The 19,257-nt window shown below is 48.5% G+C and overlaps 1 protein-coding gene across 1 annotated transcript in view; it reads left to right on the top strand.

The window, feature by feature from the left end:
• Positions 1–19,257, top strand: part of ITFG1 (integrin alpha FG-GAP repeat containing 1) — a 192,730-nt gene that overhangs the window by 143,182 nt on the left and 30,291 nt on the right. The window lies entirely within an intron of this gene.

The raw sequence follows: 19,257 nt of genomic DNA on the forward strand, positions 1-19,257 counted from the left end.
TTAAACGCAGGGTGCACGCACACCACAAATTGGAGCAGCACGCCTAAGTCGTCTGCAGTTTTCACAAGCGTGTCTCATAGGAACGGCTTTTTTTTTTTTTTTTACAAGAGCCCATTACAATGCACGAGCGATAGAGGAAAGGGTACAATCATTCCGCAGACGACAAGCCCCAGGCCTGGTGCCCACGGCGTAAGGGGAGGGACGGGCGATTGGACTCCCTGCCCCCCCGCCCCCCCTACTCACGTAGAGTTAATGATCAGGACGCAGGAACGACTCTTATAATGCCGCGGAGAAGTTTCCCCATTGAGCCGCCTCGTTCAGCAATAGAACGACAAAACGAAGGCACATTGCCATGACACGCATTCCCGACCGAATGCCTCATGGGCAAACGTCATCACCCATGGCTGTTTTCGCGATGTGATCGCTGTATTAATAATGCAGTTGCTGCGTTGTTGATTCACGTATTGTCTCGGCCTGTGCGAAATTACTACACTACAGAGGGCCTCCATAAACTCAAGGGCACTAACCCTGCTCCTCCTCAGTCGCCAGATGGGCTGGACGATGCCAGGGTACCTCCTTTTCCTGCGACCGCAATCGGCCCGCTGGGTGGAAAGAGGCAATGGCGAGTGGAGAAGCGTGCCGGTATTTTTCAGCATTATTTATTTTAGTTCGTCAAAATTATTAGCCGTGATCTATCCACGGATGGATAAAGGCCTCCTCCTCCTACCGTCGCCGTTCCTAATGGTCCGGTGATGCGACCGTCAATGCCACTCCTGCACGTGAGTTGATCTCATTTCTCCATATGGACGGTGGTTATCCTCTCCAGTGCGCTCTCACATTTGGCTGACATTGCATCAAATATTCCATACTTCGGCCGTCCTCCTATCAAGTGTCCTGTCCGCGCCCGCCCACTTTCGAAGGGTCAATACGATGATTCCAATTTGCGTTTGTTCCCGATACAGGTTTCCCTCGTTTTGTGCGGTAGATGCGTTCCAGGAAAGGGCACACAAAGTGCAATCCGGTGGCATGGGCCGCACAGTCACCCATCCCACAATGCACTGCACGAGACAGCTGCCTGGCGAGCGCGGGCATACAGCGCACACGATGTGGTCCCACGTCCGACCGCATAGCTGTATATGAGTGAATTCAAAAACGCAAATAAATAGGTTAACCGCAATATCACACAAACCGACCCTGCATAAAGCAAGGGAAACGTGTACATGAGTTACTGTTTATATCTCTAAGTCGATATAAGGTATCCAACAATGCTTCTCTTTGCACTATTCAGTTTTTGTTAAATTTTTCGAATTGTCTTATTGTTAATGATATATTTAATAATAACATTGTCAGTTACCTCTTCACTGCAGTTTTGCCGCAGGTGACCTTTGAAAGAGATATGTTTATCTCAATAGGCTCTATTATGGTTATAAATAAATGTAATTGATAGATAATTATTAGTGCATGTGCAGCACCTGTGCCTATCTACTGCTGGATGAGGGCCGCACTACGCCGTGTGGGTTGTAGGAGCTGTTTGGCTACACTTGACCTTACCCGATCGATTTTGTTTATCTCACCCAAAAAACACCATTGAGGAAGTCAAGGGGGGGGGGGGGGGTGGGGAGAACCAGGTTCAACTACCCTTGCTTACGGCTCAAGAGCCCTTAATGTGGAGTGTGGCGATGAGAGGTGGCGGTGGGATCAGATGGGATTTGAGGGAGCCCTGGGTCCATGCACACACCTTTGGACAGAGAACCGGAGATTGAATCGTCACGAGCACCTCGCCACGGTGCGTACTGGGGGACGTTGCAGCCCGCGTGTGTTGGCAGAACGGACGCTCCATCGGCCGCTCTTGTGACCACCGCCGTCCGCGCATTCCCAGCGGCAGGGCGTCGCAGAGGTTCCGCGGGTTCGACCTCCCGGCAGCAGGGCCGCCCCGGTTAACGCCCCGCGTGCACTGACCCGCAGAATACGCGCGCCGTCCGTCTTGACGGCGGACGTCGAAGATCCCGTGACGGCCGGCCGTGAAGAGCGGCCAATTGCATGCCCGGGTCCAAATTGGTCCAAATTTGGCAAATAATTCAAAAGTTATCCTCTTTGGTTCTTTCGGTAAAGTCACGTAGGTAGAAATAAAATAAAATGAATCACGAGGTTTCGATCGCAACGCAAGCAATCCTCATCAGGTGGGACAGCCACAGCAAGAAAATGCTGAAGTTGGCGGGAGAGCTGCCGTGGCAAGAGGTTATATAGGTAAGAGAGGGGGGGAGGAGAGTGTGGGGTAGGGGGGGGGGGGCACGTGAGCGCTCGGGGAAGAGGACGTGAGGCCAAGGGGGGGACAGTGGGCGGGGCTAGAAGTGGGAAGCTGGAGAAGAACCGATACAAATGTGCTAGTAAACCTGCAAATTACTCAATTGGGAATACGCATAGCAATGTCACCCCCCCTCCCTCACTGTGGAACCACAGTCGCCTTGCGGCCATAAAGGGCGCAATTACCAAACGTGCCGAATAATGAATTATTATAATGGTTGTATCCGCACACTCGCCACCTATTTTAAGCATTCCAACATAATTCTGATTGAAAGCCTTCGTGACTGCAGGAATTCATACTCTTTGGTTCTTTCGGTAAAGTCACGCAGGTAGAAAGAAAAAGAAATAGTAGATCACGATGTTTCGATCGCAACAACAAGCAATCGTCTTCAGGTGAAAAAGAGAAACACGCTGCTGTGACGGGGCATTATATAGATCCCAGAGGGGGAGGGACTTTACCGAAAGAACCAAAGAGTTCGAATTCCTGCAGTCACGAAAGCTTTATAATCAGGATTGAACCGCCTCTACGGGGAGGATTTCCACACAACTCAGACGTGACTTCAACCGAGAAGATGGATGCAAAGTTAGCAATCTTTGGAAGGACTTTGATCAACCAGGTAAAGTGTTGACTGTTGTGTTGGCCGACTCTCTGATTTACATTACATTTCTATGTTTTCTAAGTTTGATCTCTTTTTTTTCTCTCTCTCACACCCCGTTCCCTCTTTCAATTTCACCCCCACCCTCTCGCCCGTTACGGCAGCCCCCCCCCCTCCTTCCCGCTCTTGGATCTATATAATGCCCCGTCACAGCGGCTCGCTTCTCTTTCTCACCTGAAGAGGATTGCTTGTTGTTGCGGTCGATCTTCTTGGTTCTTTCGGTAAAGTCACGTAGAATGAAAATAATAAAATAATAAAATAAAACATAATAAAATACAATTCTCACGACGTTTCGGCCACAACGCAAGCAGCCGTCCTCAGGTGAAAAACAGGTCTGTCGGGAAAACATGATTTATAATATTATTATAATATTATGTTTTATTTTATTATTTCCATTCTACGTAACTTTACCGAAAGAACCAAAGAGTATGCATTCTAACATAAATGTATCATACTGGCCTGAGGTTGGATTCTAACCAGTGAACCCTAGCCCAAGAAACGAGCACGATGGCCAAGCACCGTACGACCCGCTAACATCGTGCCATTTGCCTTTTATAATTACTCATAATTTTTCATTATCACGTTCTGTGTACTCACATGTATAATCATTTTCCAGCTCATTGGTCTATTAGATTAGCATGCTGTTGCTCTCATTTGTTGACTCTTATTCATATTTCAAAGGTCACAGGGAATTGCTTCCGTTGCCAAGGCTATGGGGGTCCCTTTTGCCAGTATCAAGTTGCCTATTCTTATTCCATCATCTTGAGACCAGCGTTAAAGGGCTCCCGTAAACATAACTGTTCAACCAGAGCTATTAATGGTTCGAGATTTGCATTGTCTTAGTTCTGTCCGACTTTTGTCATTCTTTGCTGCCTCTTGTGGTTGGAGAATGTGTACGTGATCGAAGCGTGTTTTTTTTGCATGTTTTACCACAAGCATCTGTGGTTAATGCAGACTCGATGCCTTGTTGATGGGTGTCAATTTGGTGTTTGTATGCATGTTGAACTTCTTTCGCGTCGTACGTAGCCAACCGTGCGAATCGGAGGTACGGTGGAAGGACAACAAACTAACACACAAAAAGCATTTCTATTTAAAGCTTTCGTGACTGCAGGGATTCATCTTCTTGGTTCTTTCGGTAAAGTCACGTAGAAGGGAAGTAATAAAATAATAATAATAAAATAATTCGCACGACGTTTTGGCCACAACGCAAGCAGCCGTCCTCTTCACCTGAGGATGGCTGCTTGCGTTGTGGCCAAAACGTCGTGAGAATTATTTTTATTATGTTTTATATTTATTATTTTATTACTTCCCTTCTACGTGACTTTACCGAAAGAACCAAGAAGACACAAAAAGCAGTTTGAAATAAATTAGTTTCCAGTCTACATTTAAAAGGGCATAGCTCCAGCGGCTTCCAAATATCGGAAGGAAGAGCATCAGAAAGCGTGCAAAAAATATCGGAAGGAAATTTCGTTTGAACATCTTAACACCTGTATTAAATTTCGATTTAAAGCTTTCGTGACTGCAGGGATTCATCTTCTTGGTTCTTTCGGTAAAGTCACGTAGAAGGGAAATAATAAAATAATAAAAACAAAACATATTAAAATAATTTTCACGACATTTCGGCCACAACGCAAGCAGCCGTCCTCAGGTGAAGAACACAGGGCTCATTCAGACGCTGTCTTTCGGACAGCCCTGTTCTTCACCTGAGGACGGCTGCTTGCGTTGTGGCCGAAACGTCGCGAGAATTATTTTATTATGTTTTATTTTTATTATTTTATTATTTCCATTCTACGTGACTTTACCGAAAGAACCAAGGAGATGGACCTCCTGTATTCTTGCCGGAAAGGGTTAAAAGCCTGTTCTTTTTCCACATCAAGGCTGTTGGGTAAAAACCTGCTCGGACGGTCCAAGCGTACCACCCAAACGTCTCGTGAGCCCTCTGGTGTGTCTTCTCTGTGGTCCTGGTGGATGATTTTGGGTTCGCAGGCAGCTCAAGGACGCAGCTGTAGAGCAGTAACGCGTGGTGGGAAACACGAGGCTCAAAGTGTGATTGGGGGAAACTAGAATAAAATTTCTGCCTATTAAATGTAATTCCTTTTTTTTTATTTTTTGAGTGCTACTTATTAGGCTTCAGAGTTTTGCTCTGTTGTAAATTAACATGAATTGGTTGAAGAATTATGAAAATAAATGTCCTTTATCATTGAAAAAGGACACGATACCAATTGGTTTCATCTGGTTCAACTTGACTTGATTTTGGGGCGGGTGGGGGGGGTGGTTTGGCACGCATGCCAACATGCAGTACTTATAATATCACTGCTGCTTTCATTACTCTGTGATCCGTTCGAGAAAAAAAACCGTGCTCTCAATAAAAGTGGTGAAAGTTTGAGCCCTGCAATTGACTGCTGGTGGAAGGGCCACCAATAGAGCGGGCACGAGAGAGCTCCCCTAGAGGGTGGGTATTTGGCCTAATCTTCCACGTCTCAGCCAGACGTTTTTACAGAGGAAGGAGTAGCCACACCTTACCCCCATCACACGTAGCACGCCGATGGACTAACTTCGGTGAACCCACTCTGTATACATACGCAGAGGCGAAGGAATTTAAGAAACAGTGCACCGTTGTTTCAGCTGCCACGGCAGGAGATCGAACCGGCGACACTCTTTTGAGTTGCAAGTCCAGCGCTGCGAACCGTTTACCGCAGCAGCAACATCGCCGTTCACTTTTCGGGACACTCCACTATTTTAAATGCCGCACGCGGAGTGAAGAGTCAAAATCGGTGCCGCGGGTGATAATATCGCGTTGTATAATGCAAAATGACTTGCTAAACTTTGCAAAAAGGATGAAATTGGGCAGCAAGCTAAAAGGAATGCAGCGATATAAAGAATTGGAGCCAACATTAATAATTTATTTCCTTAAGTGAATGAAACTGGCTTTTATAGTGAGCCAGGAAAGATACGAGACGCAGCCTACACCTTCCTGATTCTGTTTCCGCGACGAGATAAAGTGACTAAATGACATTAAATAATGAAACCAAAGAAGGAATTGTAATGTCGTTTAAACAGGCCTGGCTCCAGCTGGTGATACAAAGCGGGCAGTTATCCCTGAACACTCATCTCACAGTTCTACCTTACCCCCCCCTCCCCCCCTTAATAAATGGAGCACTCCATGGTGAAATATTTATAGCTGTTATATCATTAAGGCTGTATCGTTATAGAAAGTGTCATTCCTTACAGGAGTCCGTGAGCTTGGCGAGCCATCATCCTATTAACTGAGCCTGGGGTTTTTTAAAATTGCATTTACCTTGCACTCCAGAGAGACTTTGCATCATTAGGCTCTGCATCTGTAACACGTGACATGGATTCATTTGGTAAATCCCCACCGCTGTGTGTCTTGAAAATACAAAAAAAAAGAAACCCCATGGGTTCATTTTGTCCCGGGCATTTGTGCTGAGGTGTAAAAATAAACTGATCAATAACCTGGCTGAATTGAAACATGCAGCCATAGTAAACAATCCATCCAGTGAAGTTGTTTGGAAAATGTGTCTTAAAATCAATGATCAGCCAGGTATCCTAATGGCCAATCAGGGGCCAAATCTGTTAAGCCAATTTGTGAGCGGTTCATAACGACTTGGTATGATGTATCGTTTTATCTAATTGGCTGTCAGAAATTGCAGGAATGAATAGAGCTGTGCTCTTAGATTGTATTTGTTTGTTTTGGCCGTTTTTATTTTCTTGCTCACGCAAAGGTTCAAGTGCCCCCAAGAGAAATGCCCGACACCGCAACCCTCCAAAGGACTTTGGCAGACTACACTGAAACATGTTTGCAAGCGTTTAGGTCCTCAAATTTCTGCCCAGGGGCTATTGGCTGTTCACAATGTGACTACGCAGGGCAGTCGACATCCAACATGATATCGATCGACTCCTAAACTGGCATTGTTAACCTACCCCTTGACTCTCCCAAATTTCATTGAGACTGGATTTCATCTCTCTGCTACTGATTCCACCGCCGGCAATTTAAATAGCTGACTATAACTCAGGTTACAAGGTTAACGTCGTATTCAGGATAAAATATGGCCACCACATATATTTGGTGGTTCATGAAAAAAATTGCGTAAAGCTTGCATGTAATTTCATTTCTCCATCCTCTATGCACGTATTCACCGACCAGCTCTTACCCAACACAAACCATCAACAGCCTTTCTTGCATATGTCTCGCGCGCGGCCGAGTAGAGTGCATTGCGTTTCGCTTTTGTAAAGACATTCCGATGCAAATTCACTACGCCCACAAGGATACGTGTGCGAGCTCACTATTGGAAACACTGACGCCGCATAGGTGCATATTTAAAGGTGAGAGTCCTGGTACAATTTATTTCTCGTGACAGTCGCTCACAAACATACTCGAGCATGCTCACGCACTCGTGCGCACGTATCCACCCACTCACTTATGCTGCAGGATCAAAATAAATGTGAGACTAGAACACAACGCCCCTGCTTGAAAGTGCCAATAATTCGGTCAGGTGCCCTTCACTAGTTGTGAGGAATTTGCGTGACCCCTTGTGCATAGCCTGCTTTGTGCATGAATCACAACAGGTCCGGAGTGTTTTGATAGAAACAGTGGGTGGAGGCATGTTTATCGGACCCCAAAGTTCACCTCTAATGCCTCATCACGGAAGAGCCTCTTAACTAATTAAACTAATCATGCGCTTACTGCACGTTAAATCCATGCGTGCCTGCGTTAACCCTCACGTTGCCGAGGAAGCAAAAAAATGGAAACAAAGCAGGGCTTGCGCTTGGAATGTATCTATGTTTACATCCCCGCAGCAGTTGTTCGCATCTGTGGCACCCGCTGGTTGGTCTGCACGCTCATTACACCAACGTACCGTTGTTTTTTTTACTGTTACCGACAAACATCTCCCCGAATGTTCGTGGTCAAGGGGGACCAGAGGGCGCACCACCAATCAAACGGTTAATCCGGTGGACGAAGCTTTTAATTCGAGGAAGCAGTCGGGACGTAAGGCCGTTGCCAGCGAGAGGATCTGGCATCGGGGGGGGGTGGGCAGCTCTCATTTTATTCTCAATGGGCGGCGTCATCCATTTACGAATAAGAGAACGGCGTAGCACGCTGCGCGGCCAAGACTGTTTCCTCTAAGGGGACCGCTGCATCAGACGCTGGCATTCAAGAAAAAGCCAGGATTAATGCGGAGGGATGGCGAATTCATAGGCAACACTTGTGTGACGCCCAAAGGCATCCATCCGCCCGCCGCTTACGCATTTTGCAGCGCGGTGGTGGCGGCAGGAGTAACGGTGCAATGATTTACAACCCGCACCCATTGAAAATATGTGAATTCTGGGTCATGATTTAATTCAGGAACCGTTATTTTCGGTTTAGTTGGTTGTGCTCCATCCAAGTCGTGGCCACTTGTGGCAAGCACGGGTCTCGTGGACTCACCGTATACCACATATATGACTAAAAAAAAACTCCTTACATTCACATATTTGTTTCTTTGATGGACGTATAATGAGCTTACATTTTTTTTATTAATCCGTATATTGATGCGTCGTTTACAGATGTGTTCGGTGGGGGGGTTTCAACCACAGAGCCTAAAAGTAACGCCGGTGAATCTCAAGCGGCACGCGCAAAACCACTTTGGATGTCAACGGGCAGTGATTATTCAATCATGAATGCTTAAAAAGCCAACACCATTGCTCCCAATGAAAAGTTCCCGAGCGCGCGTCGCGTTTTGTTTTGCTCACGCCGCCGCCGCGAAATGAAACGGCGCGGCGCAAGAGCATCCGTCGGGGCGCAGCGGCAGCGGCGAAACGCGGCCTGAGCGATCGCTCTTAATTACCGAGCTCACTCACGCTGCTCATGCAGGAGGGCAGCGTGAGGCTGTGCCGCTGCCGTGTCGCGTCACAGTCGGCCTCCCGCACACGCGCGCTCTGGAGGGGCGAGGGGCCCTTGAACTCCTGCCAACATCGCTAGCGTCGCACGCGCGTCGCACGCACGCGCTACCTGACGCTTCCCCGGCCAGCGCCCGACGATGTTTACTCGGGGTATCCCCAGAATGGGCACGTGTGGGGTGTACCCCCCCTCCCCCTTGCTGTCGTACTTCGTATTATGCAAAAACGTAGCAGCGACTTGCTTGTCAGAGAGGCTCTATTTTGCCTTTTGGCCATTAGCTGGTGGGGATCTCTTGCTGTTAATTATTTAACGGTCGTGTTGATATCCCGCTGTTACAAATAGGTCACCTGGAAGGTCTTCTTTCGCGAACGATTCATTCATTACCGGGGGAAAGCGCTCGCTCAGTGTCGGCATTCATTTTCAGGAGGGCCCTGCCGTTGGGAGTGTTTAGCCAATTAAAAATTCGAGTATTTTTTTTTTTAACCCTCCGGTGGCAACCAGAGAGTCCGGAGAAAGCCCCCACATGCGAATGGGAAAACACAGACACTAGCAACCTGACATCCTCTCCGCTCAACCCCTACCCTGCCTGGTTGCACTTCAATTTAAAAGTGCAGTCCGGCACGGATATATTTAAACAACAACGACGACGAAAATCCCCCCCTCTGTAATCCTTCATCTGTGCGGCTGCCTGCCTGCGTGCCTGCGTGCCTGGTCGCGGTCTGCGCCGAGAGCGATAAGCATATTGATTCACAAGCCACGTCTTCGACTCGCCGGCAGCCCACCCAGCGGGGACGGGGAGTGGGGGGGGGGACCTCGCACCCGAACGGAACGCGTGCGCGCGTGATATTTAACGCCACGTGATATTTGACGCCACGTGATATTGCATCGTCAAATAAATCGCGTCACTCCCCCCCCGCACCTCGTTTGGGACGCTTTTGATATAACGCCTGCACCCAGCCGTGTTTGGTCATTTCGGGGGGCGTCTGGTGGCATGGGGGAGGTGGGGGAGGGGGTTTGCGTGTCTGGGGCCAAGAAAGAAGGAGCGGTCAGCTTGCCAGCCGGCAAACTGTTACCCACCACCGCCCCCCCATTGAGCGGAGGTGATAAAGTTCCGCCAATACAAATGCCCCTGTCGCGCTGCGGAAAATCGCGTTGCTTGTGACGTGTAAAGTGCCTTGCCCCCACCCACGAGCAATTGTTATTTAGGTGAACGCGGTACGATAACCGGCACTGGTGCCTACAATCGTGGCTTCGGGTAAAATAAATTGGCGCGGGCGGGCGAAGGCCTCGTTCATCCGGTCTGTCTCGCCCCGCACGCCTGCCACGAATGAAACGGCAATTGACATTTAAATATGGCAAGCGTTCATTTTTTTTCTGCTCGCAAATATTTGAAATGCACGTCCGCAAACCTCGCTGAACCTTAAAATATTAAAAGCGTATGTACTTTTTTGCTCTTGGTCACCTTTATACTCATTCTTGGGGAGTGTTTTGTTTTATCGGAACAGCTGCGTTAATTACGGTGGGTTTAGTCTGCGAGGGGGTTGCGTCCGCTGTGTACCGATGGTAATCGCTTATAATGAGTTATTATAATCGGTTTGCTGCCGGTATTGGGGTTAATTGGCCTTTAGCCTATATTTACATTCATTAGCAGCAAGAGATGAAATCTTCTAACCCTCACCACCTTGCACGATTGAGCAAATGTCTCTGATTATTCCCAACGAGATGGAGAACTTGACGAGACTCATGAGGACAGGTGAATTCTCGTTTCAAAGGGCAAGTTTGCATCAATGGTCGCCCGTGTGGGCATAACACAGCTGCACGAACGTTTATCTGTGCAGAGAAATTACGCATTTGTATCATTGGTCATCAGTACGCATCGGACAAATGAAAGCGATATGATGCTTTGATCTTTGCCAACTACAAATGGATTTCCTATTCCTTCCCGCTGCTTGTTTTAGCCACTCTTCTTATTTCATTTCTTTTACATCCTGTCACTCTTTAGGCTTGTCGTGACACATCGATTCACTGATCACATTAGTTTTCACATTTGTTGCATTATGCATACATCTTTGCGTGTTAAAATCGATTTGTTCACGGTTGACTGTAAATAAATATTATATTCAAATTATTCAAATCACGGCCGGTGGAAGCTCCTACTCTAGAGAGAGCTGCAGAGAGTTCCCCTCGCGATGGCATTTGAACTCCTACTCCACGCTGGCAAGGCATCTTGAGAGAGGTAGGAGCACACAGCCACACTTTACCCCCAACGCTCACGACCTGCCGATTGACTGAGTGCGCTGCACCCATGGACACTGCTGGGGGGACGAAAAGCGAAGAGGCACTTAATAAACTTCTACCGTTATCTGACCTCCCGGACACGTCGGGAGGTCAGACCGAGCTGGCGACGCCTGGACGTCAATTCCCACCGTGTGAGAACCGTTCGACTGCGGCAGATTCCCGAAGTCGGTGAAAGCGAGACGACATCGATCCGCGATCAAAATTGCAGCCCCAATTCTCGACAGTGTCATCGTCGTCATAATCATCACCACGATCCATAGCCCCGTTAGCTGTCTACTGCACATAGACAGCCACTTTCCTCTCCGCCTTGTGGCGATCTGACCAAGTCGTGGCCACATGTTTCGGGCACCGATCTCCGATGTCGCCGTTAAGCCATTCTCTGTGAGGTCCTTCCTCTTTTTCCGGTCCCTTCCATTTTTCCGAACAAGACACTTCTAATTTTCCCGTTCTTGTCCATCTTCCATTTTATTGGACCGTTAAATTGTTACACGTGTACAGCGCGCCAAATTAATGTACACATGCTTTATATGGCCGATTGGATATATGTTTGTATGCTTGTGTAAATAGCTGCCTTACGTTTGCCTTATTCTCATTATATTTTACCCTGTCACGCCGGCATATTGCCAAGAGACGTCTTTGCATTTTAATGCCGCGTATAATTGTAACGTATATGCGTGCATTATTCAGAGGGCGAGTCAATGGCCTAATTTGAATGTCTCAGCCTCCACTTCAGTGCTTTCGACACGTGAGGCTCGTTCTGCTTCACAAGCAAAACTTTCTCCGTGTTTGTGCCACGTCTGTTGTTTTTTTCTTTCTCTCCCCCGCGAGTACACCACGACGGCTTGTGTCGCTATTGACGGATCCAGCACCTCTCGGCAAGTCAATCGCGACTTGGTGGAGAGAGAGAGGGGGTTCAACGTGATCCAAAAACGCATCGGCACCGTGGTTTTTTTGTTGTGGTTTGCGCTGCGCGGCTCTGCTGGTTGTGTTGTTTGACGCGAGCGACAACGTCGGACATCACGCCAGACGAGTCGTGCTCGGCCCGTTGACTGCTGAGCACACATGGCCCTCACAGGTTCAGTTAAATATGCCGTCCATACCGTATCCCAGTGTTCTTCACTCATTTTCAGAGGGGGTTGGGGTCGCACTTTCGCCGATAAGACATCGTCGGCGTACGAGGGCCGCCACACTATTTGAAACCATCGGGGGTTTGACAGCAGCACGATGATGATGGGTGGGTGGGGGGGGGGGGTGTTTTTACTCTGTGTGTTGTCAGGGGGCCGCACTAAGGGCCACCAGGGGCCACCAGTAGCCCGCGGGCCTTGCACTGAAGAACGCCGGGATATCCGCTTAGACACCCCAACAATAGTGATAAGCCTGGTGCATGTAGTGTTTTATAGAATGATAATGATTTTGTGCGCATCTGCATACAGGCACAGCATAGCTATTTAAATAGAATACCAATCATTAACCAGATATAAATACAATAATATTTCTAAGTGCATTATTTTGAAATGATAAGAACACATTTAAAGCCGATCTCAGCCCTTGTAATGTTTATACCGGCCTTTTGTATAACAATTCAGGGTTACAAATGAATGTAATAATCATTAGTACATTTCTAAACGAATGGACAAACCCTGATGACAGGTAATGTGATTTGGTAATGCAAAACATACAGGCAGGGGGTGGAGTAATGAATATGGATATTTGAATGATCATCTCCCCGGTGATGAGTTGTCTTGATCAAGCATTCCTGTGCCGCGTGTTTGCTTTTCCTCGATCCTCATTTATTCAAATGTAAAGCCTCAGCTGGTGCCCTGGCCTATCCAGCCTGGTCCGATCAATGGGCGAGACAAATGAACAAACAAACGAATATTTCACGGCCGTCTGGTTTCTGCTCGCGTTGTAGGATTTCTGTTAAAAAATAGTTCTGGGCCCACTTTGAGCGCACGAGAAACGACTCGATCGCTCCCGCGCTTTGGTTCTTCTTCCACGTACGTTGGTGAGACGCCCGACTGGAGGTCGGGCCGCAACTTTTTGCGAAGCCGCGCGGTGCTTTGCGCCGCAGAACGGGTTTTATCTGCTACGCTCGTGCGCATCGATCGCGGCGCTTGTGTATTGCTCGGGATTAGCAAGACGCTCGCCGATCAATTAACTCACCTGGCTCTTCAATGCGACTAACGAGGCCGGCGCGGCGCCCTGGCTTCCAGAGGTGTGGACTCGAGTCATGTGACTTGGACTCGAGTCAGACTCGAGTCATGAATTTGATGACTTCAGACTCGACTCGGCAAAATGTACAAAGACTTGCAACTCGACTTGGACTTGCATAACAATGACTTTGTCCCACCTCTGCTGGCTTCCCCCCCCCCCCATCCACACACACGGTTGGCGCTGCTTCGCGTTCTTTCGCGTTGTTTTCTTCGATTGTTTGAGCAACGGGCAGTCGCTGGCATTTTGGGTATATTTCATAATCTGGCTGTGCAGCCTGAAGCGGTGGATTTGTGATATGTCAGCTGATGGTTATTAGACGTGAGGAAGGAAAATAATCTTGGCGTCGTGGGACAAGTCGTGTGTTGGTTGGATGTTCCCAGCGCTTGAATGCTTTCCGGATCGCTGCTATACAGTGCCGGGGCAGGGACCAGAAACGTGCTCGAGGCAAACTGAAAGCTGTGACGCAAATATGTTCACGGCCGCTGCACTATATAGACCCGGCTGAAATCTAACTTTAAAACTATTACTACTAAACTATTTGTATTTTACCAGGTAAGGCCCACTGAGCTATATAGCTCTTTTTTCAGATTCGACCTGGCTCTCACAAATGATAGATCAACGAAGTGGCTTATTACGTGGAAATGTATAGCAGCCAAATACTCTAAACGCATATTGATTCTAAATGTGGAGGGAAAAACCGGAGGACGCGGAGAAAAATCCACATGACCACGGGGAGAGAGGGAGACACGCAAACTCCAAATATACAGGCGCCAGGATCGGGATCGAACCCACGACCTCCTGTGCATACCAGGCGAGGTAGTTAACATCTCACCACCGTGGCACCCCCAAATGAAGTCCTGGATGTTCCTCTTTCCCGCTGTGATTGCCCTGAAAGAGAGACGAGAAGTTTCACCAGATTGCAAAAACAATCATCCGACCGACTAGTTTTCTCGTTACTTTCTCGCAGTTGCAATGTATTCCACTTGTCACGGAACTGCTTCACAAGTTATTCCCCGAATCTTGTTTTATCTGCCCTCATGTTCTGCGTATAACGTGGATGCCAAAGCGATTATTTTGACATTCACTCGACTACAATATGCCGAATGAATGGAAACCAAATTTGACAAGGTTCGAGGTATTTTATTCCCTCGGCATTGGGGACCAAGGTTGAAACCGTGAACTTTCCACACTCAATGTAATGGCAAGCGTAGCAGCCCTGCAAATGTTTGATCACAACACTGCTGGCAGAAGGGGCACCCCCACTAGACGGGGCCTCTAGAGAGGGCAATTGGCCTCCTCTTCCACGCTCTCCAAATGTCTTGAAAGAGGTGGGAGTTTACCCCTCTGCACGCGAACTGCCGATCAACCGACCGACTGGTCAACCCGTTTACACTGCTGGGTGCACAGAGGTGGGGTGGGGTTGGGGGGGGTTTAAGAAACTTGTCCCGTTGTTTCAGCGGCCAAACCAGCGACCCCCGAGAGAGTTTTAACCATTACACCTCGGCCGCATCCTTCAGTGCTGAAGATCTGTTTTGAATCACTGGTAGCTGCCCAGAATCAAACCCAGGATCTCGGCGGAGCCCTGGACATTGAACTGGCGCTCCTCCGTGCCGAGTGACCTTGGCTTGAACCTCGAATCTTGGAATTGCCAGCTTAATTCTCCTCTGAGCATCGCGGCCTCATTGTTTAGAAGCTTATTAGCATCGCTACGGCGAAAGTGTCATCAACTTTGGACAAAACAAAAAAAATTATGAAAAGCGAACGGGGAGAAGGAGGTGCTGGCGTGGCGAGTGGCAGGATTTTAGTGGCTGCCTGCCGCGATGGAGGCCGCCCTCCTGCCTCTGCGAGTGATGCCACGTCCGCCCAGATTAATGGAAGCTGGCAGCGTGCAGCTGTCTCCTCCCGCCCACACGCACCCTAATGGAGCGGCCCCCAGGTCGGCAGAGATTAAATCGATTCCCGAACCTCTCCCCCCCCTGCCCGCCTCCTCCCTCTCTCGCGCCCGGGCAAGCAAGCGGACGAGCAAGTGGGCGAGCGGGCGGGTGGGCGGGCGGGTGGGCGGGCGGGGGCGAAATCGCGCTGCCGATCTCGATCGGCTTAGAATTTAGGTTTTCGTCAATTTCTAAACCCCCGCGCATAAATCTTGAGTTTCAGTGGACATGAACGGAATTTATTCACACGTTTTGTTTATGGTCTGGCATCTAATCCAATTCTATCAGCACGTTTGCCAGATTTGTAAATATATATATATGATGCTACCATGGTGTAATGGTTGACGCACGGTGGAAGTCCGCGGGTTTGATCTCCTGGTACGGCGGTGGGAAAAAAAACTTGGATGTTTCTTAAATCTTCCGGCCTCGGCAGCATAAATGGTGAGCTACCCCACTGTCAGTCGATCGACAGGTCGTGTGTGTGACGGGGTAAAGTGTGGGTACTCCCACCTGTTGCGAAATATTTGGCCGTCGTGGAAGAGTAGGCCAAAAATATCTTGTCAAGGGGGGCTCTCTTCCTCGCTCTCTCTCTCTCTCTATCAGTGGAGGCTCTTTTTGTAATTTGTCAGGAGTGGCACGAGTAAATAAAGATCCTTAACCATTATCTTTTACCGAATTTATTTTGGAAATATGGTCAGGAAAGATGTGAAGCTATATAAAAAAATATATATAATAGTTTTACAAACATGTTATTTATGGGACCTCCTTTTGCCAGTAAGTCCCATGATGTAGATGCTCACCCCGAGCTCTCATTACTCTGAGAGTGCATTTTCTTTGCGCTGTTCACCTTTTGGCGTCCTCTGGTCTAACACCGTATGAGACGAGGCTCAAAAGAAAGCTGTCTCTGGTGTGGGCCAAACAGTTTCAAGGACAATGCATATATTAAGAGAGTATTTTTTTTGTTTGCATTCTGACCACAAGTATTGTGATTAATGCAGACACGATTCCTTGTAAAAAGGTTAAAATTTTGTTGCCAGAAAAAACGGGAAAAAACTATTCTTACGTGATTCATAACTCTCTTCGTGACACCGGTTGCGTTGAGCAGATTGCCCTGTGCTCGGGTGATGTTCGACTTCATTATCGCTAAACACGATTAAGATTGTGTACACTGTATGCGTGCAGTCGTGCATGCCAATGTTCCAATATTTAGTAAAACATTTAAAAAATATGCACGACATGCGTGCGTGCGTATGATCAAGGTGATTTAACATTTTTAAGACAAGACACAAAAAAACAAATATATATCGTGATAATTTGCAGGCTTGTAGTAATGTACCGATCGTAAAATAAAGGACATATTAACGTTCCATATATTTAAAGTGTAGTACTTTGCTAAAAATTTAACATGTACGTACTTTTACTGGTAGGAACCCACTGGTTCCACCAGCCCACGGGATTATTGTGTCTGTCCGTCGTGCAGGGAGGGGCTGGGTGGGGAGGGAGGGGCTGGGTGGGGAGGGGCTGGGTGGGGAGGGGAGGGTGGGGAGGGGCTGGGTGGGGAGGGTGGGGCTAGGTGGGAGGGGTGGGGCTGGGTGGGAGGGGTGGGGCTGGGTGGGGAGGGGCTGGGTGGGGAGGGTGGGGCTGGGTGGGAGGGGTGGGGCTGGGTGGGAGGGGTGGGGCTGGGTGGGAGGGGTGGGGCTGGGTGGGAGGGGCTGGGGCTGGGTGGGAAGGGTGGGGCTGGGTGGGGAGGGGCTGGTCACCCCGTGGTGCCCTTATAAAACTCAACGTTTAACCTACTCACGCCGGCTTGTGCCCGCCCTCACAGTTGGGCATATTTGCGGAATACACCACGCCGCTGTTGACCCTGGCCATTGACCGAGCAACCCAACGTTCCTACCAGCAGCTCCCTCCGCAGGAATGTGTTAGTACATTGTCCTCTAGACTTTATGACCAGGTAACGATTTGTTTGCATGCACGTTTGTGCGTGCGCAATTTTCACTCCAATCACAACTGTTTGAAATTGTTTCCTCCCAAAAAGAGTTGTGCCACATCCACTGTGTGGCAAATCGGTTTTTTTTTCTTCAAAATTGAATGTTATGATAATGAACCGGCAAAGCCTTACAAGAGCCGCGTGGGCGCAGTTGATGGCGAGGCTGCTGGGGTGGTGTCGGATTGGCCTGGGAGAATGGTGGCCATCAATCAGGGGTACCCCAGTCCCCTCCACCGACCCCCCCCTCCCTTTCGCTCCTCACCTTCACCGGATCCTAGTACGGCACACCCAGGCAGGCACATGCCCGTCCCCGCCCCCACCCCACGCCGTTGGACCGGGTGTGCCGCATTACGACTGGGCCCTTTCCAATCTCCCCAAAGCCCAGGGCTTATAATGCGATTTCAGTCCAATCGATATCGCGCTCGGCGCGCGCCCGGCCGTGCTGAGGCTGCCACAGGACAACGCCGAAAGGTCGCCGTGAGTTTTTTGGGGCACAATTTCTTTTTTTTTCTAAGCATGGTAGACGGTGGCTGGGGTGGCACTAAAGAGGAAAAGTCAAATCGCTGGTCCCGGCATTTGTGAGATCGTGGGGGCCATGGCTCACAGGGATGCACCCTAGGGTTTGTTTGCTCCCTGCCGTGCCGAAGGGCTGTCAAGAGTAGGGAGTGCTGGCAGCACAGATGGCGTGGTTCTGCCCCGCTTGTGCGCGTGCTTAAGCCACGCCGTGCAACGGAGTTGCCGTGAAGTTTTGGCGGTGGCGGGTTAACACGACGCCCAAGTATTATCTAGCCCTAATGTGACCTTAACACGGGCCGCGATACTAACCGCGACCCTCATGCTTAACCCCAGCACTAAATGTAGTAGTGAGCATAACCTTAACTCAACAGCACTACTAACCTTCGACCTTTTATTAAACCCTGACCCAGCATTAACAGTTACCAATAATCCTCACTGGAACACTGAACCTTGAGCCTAATCGAAACAGACCGACTCTAATTCTCATGATCCTAACCTTAACCTGTTGCTTATCCCTGGGCTTAACCTTAATGCTGGGTCATGCTCCATCGCCAGTCCTATTTGTAGCTGAAATGCTATCTCAAACAGATGAGCTCAGGGAAAGGTTCTAAAGGCTCAAAGAAAAACATCCCAAAGGCTCGGACAGGAAAAATAAGCAAAACAATATTTACGTGCAGTGCAATGTAGACAATCTATTTTCACAACATGCGATGTGGAAACGTCATCTTCGGGTAAACCGAGATGACGTTCATGTTTTTCTTATTTCGAGTGTTTCTTTGTAGCGCAACATTCATCAGATAGACTTAAGTGTGCTGGTGAATGCCTTCCAGAGATAGTGGTCCCAAAATCATCCAATGGCATACTGGGAGTGTTTTTCAGAGTATTGTGTATTTAATAATAAAAAAGGGCATTAAAAGCATTTGTAGCCCTCAATATGTTATATGATTGTATCACGATTGATGGATTGTAATTCGATCGTCGGTCATGATTGCTGTAAGAAAACCTCACAAAAATGTATATTCACAGTACGTGGCTTTGAAACCAGGTGTCGCGTGAAAAATATTTCACGTCTCCAATGAGCTTTACTCGGCCTTAAATCATCATCCTCGTTGCTCTGGTCTCTCCGGAGCCGGATGAAGGCCTCCCTAAGTTTCCACCATCCTTCAGTGTCCCACAATGCACTGTTGCAAACGAGATGGTCACTTCACTTCGTCGCTGTGCGGAAACTCTTTGCTTTCAATGCTGCCTGCCTTGAAGGTTTTTGATCTGTAAACCTCGGCTTTATAACCTCGTCATGCAGTGTAAATTACCCCAAAAGCTTGAATATCTTGTATAAATTGTACGTGATAATCATCGTGCTGCAGAATACGCGACGCATCCCGAAAACGCGGCAGAAAGAGATTCGTCCAGACGAGCGAATGAATATTGAAGACTTCGCCACAGTTCTGA

This window comes from Lethenteron reissneri, chromosome 9, assembly GCF_015708825.2.
Source record: "Lethenteron reissneri isolate LAM-NWPU_2019-01 chromosome 9, ASM1570882v1, whole genome shotgun sequence".
Taxonomy (NCBI): Eukaryota; Metazoa; Chordata; class Hyperoartia; order Petromyzontiformes; family Petromyzontidae; genus Lethenteron; species Lethenteron reissneri.